Raw genomic sequence first — 10,704 nt, forward strand, 5'->3', positions numbered from 1 at the left:
TTATAAAATCAATTAATTGTTTCATTGCCTAGTTATTTAATGTGTTTCTTATGGAATATATTGTGTTGATATTCAAAAGATAGCAGGCATTCAGGATATTTTTTATTAGCTACACACAGTAAGAATGAAAAATGGCATTATTTTTAAGAGACACAGTACATGTAAACCAATGACATGAATGAGTTCACCAGACCATCCAAAGCAGTGTGATCAATTGTACCAGCCAGGGGGCCTTTCCTGAGTGCCTAAAAGCCCTGCTTTCACAGGGCCTTCACAACCTGTGACGAGGAGACAAGTGCCATCCACAAATCCATCCTCAGCATCACCTTTTACCAGTGCACAAGCACTTCCCAGCGCAAGAGCTCAATCTCCTCAGAGCTGAAAGGAGAAGCATCTTCAGAGTTGTGAAGATAGTCTGGAAAATCAAACTAAGCATGAGACACCAAATTAATGAGTGCAGACATTACAACATGCTGGACATGTGAAAAGTTAGGCCACAATGAGGTCCTTTTGTGGATGTGCAATAATGATTTAATTTTCCACGCAACTCATAAATGTGAGTGGATGTTTATGGAAAATGGAATAATTCACTCAAGCATGATTTTCCTAAGGAGGGTGATTTTTAAGAAAGTTATTTATAGTTTATTCTATCAAACTTTTAATTTACATCTAGATTCAGTAAAGCATTTATCCATGATGATGCATTTAAGTTTGAGATGCAGCTCCATGAGTATATAATTAAAAACATTCATTTCAGACAAATAGGATTCTAACATTAGCAATGAGGGAAAGAAGTTGTCAAGATTCAACCCTACAAAAATATGCATATATCTTTCCCCCTGCAGAGAGTATTTGCAAGACATGTGGGCTGGAAAACTGCTTTTTTTCTTTTTATATTAACTTTTGATCTAGTTGCCATGGACATATTCCAAAGAGTAGTTTGCCTTACCCTTCCTAAGTGCTCCTATAACAAATATTTGATTTTTTAACTTGGATTTAATTAGGTATAGTTTTATCCAACATTCATTACACTCATTCCTTAATAATCTGCCATGTTCTCTTCTTCTGTGATTTATAAATATTCTTTGGCAATGGCTCAATGACATTAACTTTGCCCTACTTTTGTCAATAATTGGTGATAAAGGTGTCAATAATTGACAGAAGTTTGTCCTGCAGCTCTTTTGAAATCATTCTTCATTCATACCCAAGCTATAGAAGTTGCAGTCAGAGCTGAGCTTCACCCAGAGCACAGTATCCCACTCTTGACACTGACTGTCACTAATTCTTTCAAAGAACATTCACCAGGATTTAAAAGAGGCAGATATGGATCTGATTGCCTTTTTAATTCAGAGTAGATTTAGGTCTCCTCTCACATTATTGTCTTGTTTACTTGATATGATGGCAGCTTTTGATGGCTGAATAATTTCCAAATGCATGAACTGATTTTTGGAGTCCTACCTAAATGCCCAACCACACCTGGACACTCCCAGGGGCATCCCACTGCCTTTGTCAGGCTGGACATCTGCCAGTCAACCTGACTAGCCCCACGGACCTGGCTTCAGTCTGGTAAGTACCCTGATAATCAGGGGAATGGCTGGAACTACAAGTGACTGACTGGCTTTCAGCAAGCCAAATAATATTTATCCAAAACACAAGTATTCAAGGCAGAAATACAAGTCTCAAATCAGCTTACAGTATCATACGTTTTAGGTATTTTACACAGAAGCAGCTGAAGTCCACAGCAGCTGAAGTCCCTGATAAATCTGTGTCTGTTGGTCAGGGTCTCATTTCTATCCATTCCTGGAAAGTGATCCTGACATAAATGCTCCATTTCTTGTAACTTCTTCACTACTACTCTGTTGTCCAATGCCAGCGCAAGGCCCCAGAATCTGCATTTACCTGCATTGCTTACCTGAGAGAAATGGCCTTAATGCAACCTGTCAGACCACTGAAAACCCCAAGTGTGTAAGCTGAGGTGACATGGAAGGACCTCTTGCAGCATGAACCTCTTGTCCATGTGAGGAGCACACTGTGGTGCCTGAGTGCTGCCAGCCTGCCTTCGAGGGACACAGCTCACATCCATCCTCTCTCCTGACTCTCCAAGGGGCCTGGCATGTTTGGCATGTTGACTAGAGCCCTACCTACCATGTAGGAGTGATATATCAGTAGTGGGAGGCAGGAACAGTGTAGTAAATGCCAGATGGAAAACACTGGAAAACGCAGTCTGAAAGAACTGGTCTTACTCTGAACACCTAAGGACCTGAGGCTCAATAAGCCAATTTGGCAGGTCCTTAGCTTCTGTAAGATGAAAACTATTCTTCTGGAATGAGGATAAGTAAACATTTGGACTCACAAAATTACTGATAGCATTGAGTTAGAAGGGATTTTTAAAGTTTCTATTTTATTTTTTTCTTTAATCTATGTGCTATTAAAATAAATATTAATTTAAATATCAATTGTAGAATATTTCTCTGAGGCACAGAGGTCTAACATAGCTGGATTACTTACTCAGCATTCTTTGATCTCTTTGCTTCATCAATACTTACCTCTGGAAATAAGTTAAACTGTTTCTTCTGGTTAAACTATTTACAACACCACTTTAATGAACTTTCATCAGGCTGAATATGCACAGCACTCATAAGTTGAGAATCACATTTCCTCGTGTGAATCATCCGTAATAAAGTGAAACTTTGTTTCCAGGCTCCTGCCCTCACTATTTTGGAACCAAAGAATGATTCAGGACTCACTAAATAACTCTCCCATACTGTGACTGGGAAAGAGAGTCAGCAATTTCAAACCAAGAGAAAAGGCCACTTTCAGGACTTTGCCCCAGTAGGGAAGAGGAGGGAAAAAAAGCTGTGAGTCATAATGCCTGTGATTTTAACATCGATTAACTGTCTTCTCTATTTAATTTATGAAAAATTAATATCGCCATTAGGCACTGCAAGGATAGAATGTAGGAATAAGTGGGTTAAATCTAACTTAATTATGATGAGGCCATATTGTTTCCACATTTTTGTTGTATGGTATTCTAAAGTCTTATGCCGAGTGCTGAGAGCTCATATCAAGCACTACAGAAAAGGAGATTGTACAACAGCTTCCTGGAATAAGTTCTACATTTGCATGATTTATTTAGGCATTCCAACTTTGCCCAGAGAACAGCCTAAGTCCACAAACAGTTTAAGATTGTTGCTTCTAGTGAGTGTGAGTGTACCTTCACCAGCTGCAGTTATAGTTCTGGGCAACCCAGTCTAAGAAAGATGTGAACTTACTGGAGTGCAACCAGTCCAAGGTAACAAAAGCATCTAAGAGACAGGAACATCTGTCATATGTGGAAAGGAAGAAAGAGCTGGGACTGGTCAGCCTGGAGTAGAAACAGTGCATATACATCAAAGCACATGAAATTCCATCTTCAGTATTCTATCAAGGATACACCATTTAAACTCTAAAGTGGTAAACTACAGAAACAGGTTGTGGAGCTATTAAAAACCCAACTGGACATAGGCCTGAGCTGCCCCTGCTTAAACAGACTGGCTTGACTAGTAGATCTCAAGAGATTCCTTCCAACCTAAACCACTCTATCATCAACATCATAACAACCATAACAGCAGCAACACTGTAAAGTCATTTTATTACTGCAATGTTTCTGCACAAGTAACATCATTTTTGGATGGTCTGTAGTTTTCATTGGGTATAAGTAACTCCATATATTTCCAATCAATTACCCTCTAGCTGGGGATAACATGAGAAAATTAGGCCAAAGATAGCTTCAGCAATGGAACAAACATGTCATCTGCTTTAGTGGTCAGCTAAAGTGTGTGCAACTAACGTCATACAAAGGGCAAATCTTCTTTCCAGTAACTTGCTATGCTAAAAGAAAAAATCCTTTCATTGCTTGTGATTGCTTTCAGTTCAGTTGTCTCCTTAGGAGTAGAAGGATCTACACAAAATAAATCTTGTGAGAAAGTATAAACTGTGCTACACTTTGAGAATGTGAACTGAAATCTGTTACCTTTATTTTTCCCCCTAAGAATGCAAATAAATGCATTCTTGAGCCACTGAGTAACTAAATCAACAAATTAATTTCTGAAGGTGACAAAATTTTACCTTGTTTTCAAATACTAATGTGCATACGGCTACTTCCAGGTAAACTCTTACTGTACTTTTACTCCAGAGCACTGTACTGTGTCTCAAGTTGGGCCCTTGAAGGCCTTTTTACCAGAAGGTAACTGATCCATCTCAGGTTGGAAAGAGAAATGTCGCTTTTCAGTTTCTACTGGGTATAGAAACCTCCACAGACAACCCAGAAAAGAGGGATCCTTACCTCACTAGCTGGATTTCATAATCTGTGGATTCTTCTCATCTCCTTTGTTGTCAGAATAATGCTTGATTATGGTAAGACATCAGCAGTACAAAATGTACTCAGTTTATCTCTTATCAGATTTTCATTGCACTCCTGCAGAAGTGCAGGGATTATCTAACACATAGAGACTGGGGGGAACTCTCTTGCTCATGGGCTGCTGTACACTCACAATTTTGATGCTTGGCATAAAATGTGTCAAATGGTGTGCCAGCAGTAAATTATCACTACATGCGTCACAGCAACAGAGCAATTTGCAAGTAAGAAATAATCTTATTTATTGAAACAGTAAAATAAAAAACCGTCATGGAGAAAAGGACAACTTAGACAGGTACTTGAAACTCTTAGAAAAAATTTATCTACATTTGCTAAGAAAAACATTTACTAATAAAGATGATGTTGCAAAAGCCTTAAGATTACAGCAAGTATTTTGGATAAACATCAAAAAACTTGTAGTTCAAGAAACTTATGTCTTCCTACAATTTCATGAGGATAGACAGAATAGTCCAAAATACATTCAAAACAAGTATTTTACTTTAGCATACAAGGATTTTTTTCCTTTCTGCATGAGACAATAACAAAAATATTGAAGCCTACTATAGGATGGAGCTTGGTCTTTTTACTCAGTGCACTTCCAATTTTTGTTCTGTTTTTCATTCTGCTAGCAATGCACTTGCCCCCAAACACAGAAACTTTTCTGTTAAAATGCAATTGTACTTCTCTCATCCTCTAAATAATTTAATGGTACTTACAGCAAACAGGAAGAGGGAACTACTCTGCAAATACCACTGCAGTTTATCACTAAGATTTTCTGCATTTTGAAATCAACAACAACAAAAAGTTCTATAAATTTAATGACAAAATATATGTAGGTCCTTTACAGTGTCACAGTCAGCATTTACTAGATGGATGAAGTCAGTTATATGGCAGCATCTGTCAAAGGTTGGAGGCGCTCTACTAATTTTAACTCCTGAAAGTCTGCAGAAAAGGACAAGAACATATAATTAAAGAAACAGTGGCTGTTTGAAAGTCTTAATATCTCTCAGAGACTGTTATGCCATCTGTATCTCCTGAAAAGAACATTGGAAAGAGAAGAGCGGGGAGAAATAAATGTTTTCACAATATCATAATTGATAGAGTACCAAGAACTCAAAATCAGAAACCTCTTAAGAACAACTCACCAGACAGGAATCTTGACCATTTCAGGCTTCCCTTGATGAGGCAATAAAAGTACTGATATTGACCTTGAAAGTCCCATTTCTGGAAAGCTGGAGGCATTTCACATTATTTTCTATTATGTTGAGAAGAAAAGAAGGCAAATCCAGGAATCCTGACAGAGTAAGCTCTGGTCTCCATATGAATTAAATCTAAATCACTGAAGTTGATGAATAATTTTGTACTGGTAGAAAACACAAATTCAACTGGTTTTATATCAGAAGAGACTTCCTACAGCTACAACACTTTGCTCAGTGCCATCTCTGCCACTTTGGAAACTGCACCATTATGAGTAAATGCATGTGGTTGCATGTTGCTGATGGACACCTCTTGTCTACACAATGTATCAGGCACTTAATAGCACCTCCAAATATCTCCCCAAAGCTAAAATGAGCATGTAACTAGAAAATTTTTCCCATTTTATCTCTACAGAAGCAATGTGAAGATTCAATGCAGTTTGCTTTGCTCCTTCATATTGACCACCATATCTGGTTATCAGAGTTGGAACATGGAGCACAGCTGCTGCTGAGAACTGCATTTTCATCCAGATGGCCCTTCCAGAACATGTTGCTGTGGCTATTTTAGGCATTCTGGCACCTGAGAAAAAGGAAAAGGACAAACACCTCTCCATTCTCTGGTGCTGCATGAAGAGAGTCTGAAGCCAAAGGTAATTGCTGTTTCTCTCCCTGAAGAACTTCTCTCATCTGATTCTTATTCTAATCATGCCTAGTTGTTGCTAATTTTTAATGAATTTTGAAGTTTACATTTGTCTAATATCAACCAAATGCTATCTTCCATCCTCTTCTGCTGCACTTTAAGCCACTAAACAAAAGACACCACTTTGTTCTCTGGGCCTGCAACTACTGTAGAGAAGCACAAGACACAGATAAAAAAGTAAAATATTTATAACTAGCTTTAGAAATGGCCTCCAGGTCTCTGGCTCTATCTCTGTGCTTCTTTGCTTTCTATGGGCAAACTAGGATTGCAGCTGCTTACCACACACAGTTACCTGGGGATTGCACCCTGAGCCTCAAGCCACTGGAAGGAAGCACCCTTAAAGATATGCCTGCAGGTCTGAACACAGCATCCCCCCAGGAAAGGCTGTGAAGGAAGGGCTGAGGCCAAGGATTGCACTGTCAGTTCAAGGATTGCACCATGGGGCAGGGCAGCACACGTCAGCTGAAGTCCCTGAGACAGCTAGACAGAAGTGTCACCTCATGCTGTGTGTGGCTCACGCACAGCACAGTCACATCATCTGGCAGCACTGGGGTGGAGCTGCACTTGTGTAAGAGCTTCAGAAATCGGCAGAGAGATGAAAGGAGCAAAGAACAGAGGAGTCTAAACTGATACTTTACTTTTACCATAGCCAGTAGAAATTCAGATAAAGAATACCTAAGTATCTTCTTCTTAAGCACCTCAGACTATTGCTTCATTCAGGGAGAACAGCTAGAAATCCAACTGTGAGATTATTTTTATTTTGAGAAGCAGAACATGAAGAGTCACTTCCTTCTTAAGCACAGAATAAAAAAAATATAATTTTCTTGCTCATGAATTCAAGGCAATTTTCTATTCTGTTAATCTTGTAATGACTTTCACACTCGAGCTTCCCTGGTTTTTGAGTTCAAATTTGTTTCTGGTGCACAAAGATTTACCCCTTCTTCCTCTTGTCTCTGTAATAAGTTCTGAGAACTACCTCTGTCTATTGGTGTTAATTCTTCCTGAAAATTTCTCCTTAAATAATCTAGTGTTTTAGCTAGACAAGTTAATTTGTCATCTGGTATTTTTAGTATGTTTTAAAAATATATATTACACTTCCTCTAACATCCTTCACCATACCAATACACTGGGCACACAGTGAGTTTCAAAGGTGGGCTGGCTATAGAGCTGGCTACGTTCTGTCATTTGGAGAAAAATACAAGCACTCCCTTAGTGAATTTACATTGGATTTACCAACTAGTACTGGTTTCCATTGTGATTAGAGCAGCTGGTTCTGGAAAGTCCCTGCTGGATTCATTTTGTGAAATCACAAAGGACAGCATGAAAAGATTGAGGTTTTTTTAAGAAGTCTCAAATTTCAAAATGTTGAAGTGGATGATTTCTCCTCCTTCATCCCTCTAAGGGCATATCTGTAAACAGATCCTGTGCTGCCAGCTCAGGGCTCCCTGGGGGCTTACAAGTGGGACTGTCCAGTACTTGTACATGAGATGAACAAGCTTCATGTTTTTAAGAAGGTTTCCCTTTAAAAGCTTTAATTTGCTTAAGTAACACATTTGTCTAATGTTATCCCTGCTGAAACTGATGTGGATGGATTCAGGCAGACATCACATGTTACATTATGAGTCTTAACATTTCACTAATTGTATTGACCTACTTCTGTGAATCACAGATTATTCTCCAGCTCATAAAGCACATCTGATTCCTTTACGTAGTTGTTCATGCAACGTGATACAATTGCAAGGCCCACAAGGGGGTGAAACCTCATGATTTATCTTTCCAAGTAAGCAGATAGCATCCCCAGCTTTCATCAGTACTTTGACCACATTAATAAAATGAGGAACAAAGCTCTTTTATCTCCTGCAACTTGTACAGTTATTTATTTCTTATCTTTTCCTTCCCTTTTAAACAGAGATAACAAAATGTGAATTGAAATTAGAAAAGCAACTGTTTGGCTCTGACTTGGCCATGTGGTTTTTTATTTCCATGACAAGTTTCTGCAGGATGTAATGGGAAACAAAGCTTTGGTATAGAGACCTCAAAGGGTAGGCAGTCAGCCATCAGCTGACATACCAAAGACTTCCATTCAGTGTCTCTGTGCTGAACTGCATCTTCTGAATAGATGAGTTCTCTGGCTATTCATCAACAATTTTAACTTATTTGTCAGGTATGCATGTAACTCCCTATGAGCTGGGAAGAATGTCCTCTGCTAAGGTAGAAAAGCTACTGGGATAAATGCACTCCATAGGGAAACTGGCATTTTAAGCTTTGGCCAGTTTCTCATAAATAGAAGTGCTAAGATCAAGCAAATAATTTGCCAACTATCTCAGGACTGAGGCAAACACACTAGAAAAGACAATTCCAAATGCTCCAACTAAATGAGCCATTATGAGCCTGCCCAAATTCCCAAGGACAAAACCAGCCCCTGAGATGAGAGCCCACAAGTCCTCATGCCAGCTTCACTGGACTTTGGATCAGGGTCTTTCATATTAAAAAAACACCTGTAGCTGTGCATCTTAGGAATAAACTTAGGAATAAAGACAAGAGACCACTTCCAAAAATGAAGAAGTGTGTCTGACAGCTCCTTATGGCTCTCCATGTAGTAACTTGAAGATGAATCTTTCAGCTGATGTTTTTCACTGTACACACAAAAGCTCCCTGCTTCCCGGAACAGAGGAAAAATAAAAGTGATCAGCTAAACTTAAAACCCCAAAATTGCAAGCATGTCTGTAGTTGATTACTTCTCTAAGCTGCTCTACTTCAAAAGAAAATCTCATTATTACTTGTGTAATGATCTCATTGATCATTAAGCATGGCCTTTTACTAGAGCTACAGTAACACTGGAAGGATATTTGATTAAGAATGGATAAATTCTTTTAAATGCATTTGTGACTCTTCTATATATTTTTAACAAAATATCATTAAAAATGTAATGGAATATGCATGAGCAGAGCAAGCTACACATATAGAAACATGCTTATATTGACACAGATGGTATTTTCAAATATTAAATATTTCAAATAAGAAAATAGGCAACAGAAACATTAATTCCCAATAAACTTTAAATGCATCGACTTTAAAAAAAATAAATACCTCATACTTTCAATATTCCCCCCAGCATTTCTTTTTTCAAAAGTGTTTGCAAACCTAAGCAATGAAAGTCCAACATTAGGTCTTTCTATAGGTATACTTTTCTGGCTGAATTTACTGCTTGCTAAAAGAGAAGGCAAATTGCTGAACTCTATTACATATACACATAATAGAGCAAGTGCCTTTGCAGGTCTAGCATTTTGCAGACTTAATATCCCTCCTTAAGTGGCTTAAAAATGATGAAATTTGTAATTGTTCACTTCCTGTATTTTATACTAGTTTGCTCAAGTCTCTAACAGCAGTATAGCACCATAATTTAAAAAACAAACAAGGCAGAGGTAGGTGAGGAAATTACTAAGGATGTGAACATGATGACCATATCTAAGTTTACAATGAAACTTCTGACTTGGGTGGATTTATTCTCTTGAACACACAAACAGGTGCACTAACAGCAGGTTATTAGTGATGGGATGGCCATGTTTTTTGAAGTGCAAAAGTCAACTCACCTTAAAAAATGGTTGGAATTTCCTTCCCAGCAGAGAAAAAGCTGCTCTATGGCAGCTCTCTCTTCTGTGCTTACTCCCATTTCAGCTCTGGGGAGCTGGCCTCTTACTGTTCCCAAAGCAAGATGTCAGGAATCGTGGCTGCTTTCCCTGGCACATGAGTAAGCAAGCTATCTCACCACAGAGACCTGCAACAGAATATGGGCATCTTCATGAGGTGCTACATTTTGTTTCAAACCTTCTGCTTAAACATCAGTTCCCAGGCACAAGGTGGAACAGCAGCTGGACAGAAGAGATGGGGAAGTTCTGGCCACAAGTCAATAGGCAGAGGGATCCCTCAACTCTTAGAAGTCAGGGAGCAGGAGATCTGCCTGGAGTGCACTGATCCCCTAATAGCCTGTGAATGCCCTGAAAGGGACATCTGCTGAACTAAATCTTGGATTTAAATTTAATCCATGTGAGTTCCTCTGCTTTTTATTTATCTAGGGCTTTCAAACCACAAGGAGAGTCCCCATGCTGACCAAGAAAGGAAATGTGTCGTTGACTTAATGTCCTCACTTCCCTGTGTAAAACACATAGAAAATATCCTTTCACTGACTCCACACAATTACACCCACAGCTGGTCATGGGGCTCAGCTGACCATGAGAAACCTTTATGTTGCTCCATGACCAAAAGGGCAAGAGGTCAACTGCTGAGTCCTGAGACATCTGACTGCAGCTCCTGCCATTAAAGGGCCCCTGCTGCCATTCCCAGGAAAGGTATTGGACATGAATGGATATCTCTGCACCCAGGTTTTACACATGCTTCATTTAATACATCAC

At 39.0% G+C, this 10,704-nt stretch overlaps 1 protein-coding gene across 6 annotated transcripts in view; it reads right to left on the reverse strand.

Annotated features, from left to right (window-relative positions):
* Positions 1-10,704, reverse strand: part of LOC110481571 (melanopsin) — a 77,490-nt gene that overhangs the window by 52,155 nt on the left and 14,631 nt on the right. For all 6 annotated transcript variants that reach the window (XR_014955186.1, XM_085579077.1, XM_085579075.1 and 3 more), the window contains one exon: positions 9,886-10,070. The gene's annotated coding sequence lies outside the window, so the exon portion shown is untranslated. The remainder of the gene's footprint in view (positions 1-9,885; positions 10,071-10,704) is intronic.

The sequence above is a fragment of the Lonchura striata genome, chromosome 4 (genome assembly GCF_050655825.1).
Source record: "Lonchura striata isolate lonStrDom1 chromosome 4, ASM5065582v1, whole genome shotgun sequence".
Taxonomy (NCBI): Eukaryota; Metazoa; Chordata; class Aves; order Passeriformes; family Estrildidae; genus Lonchura; species Lonchura striata.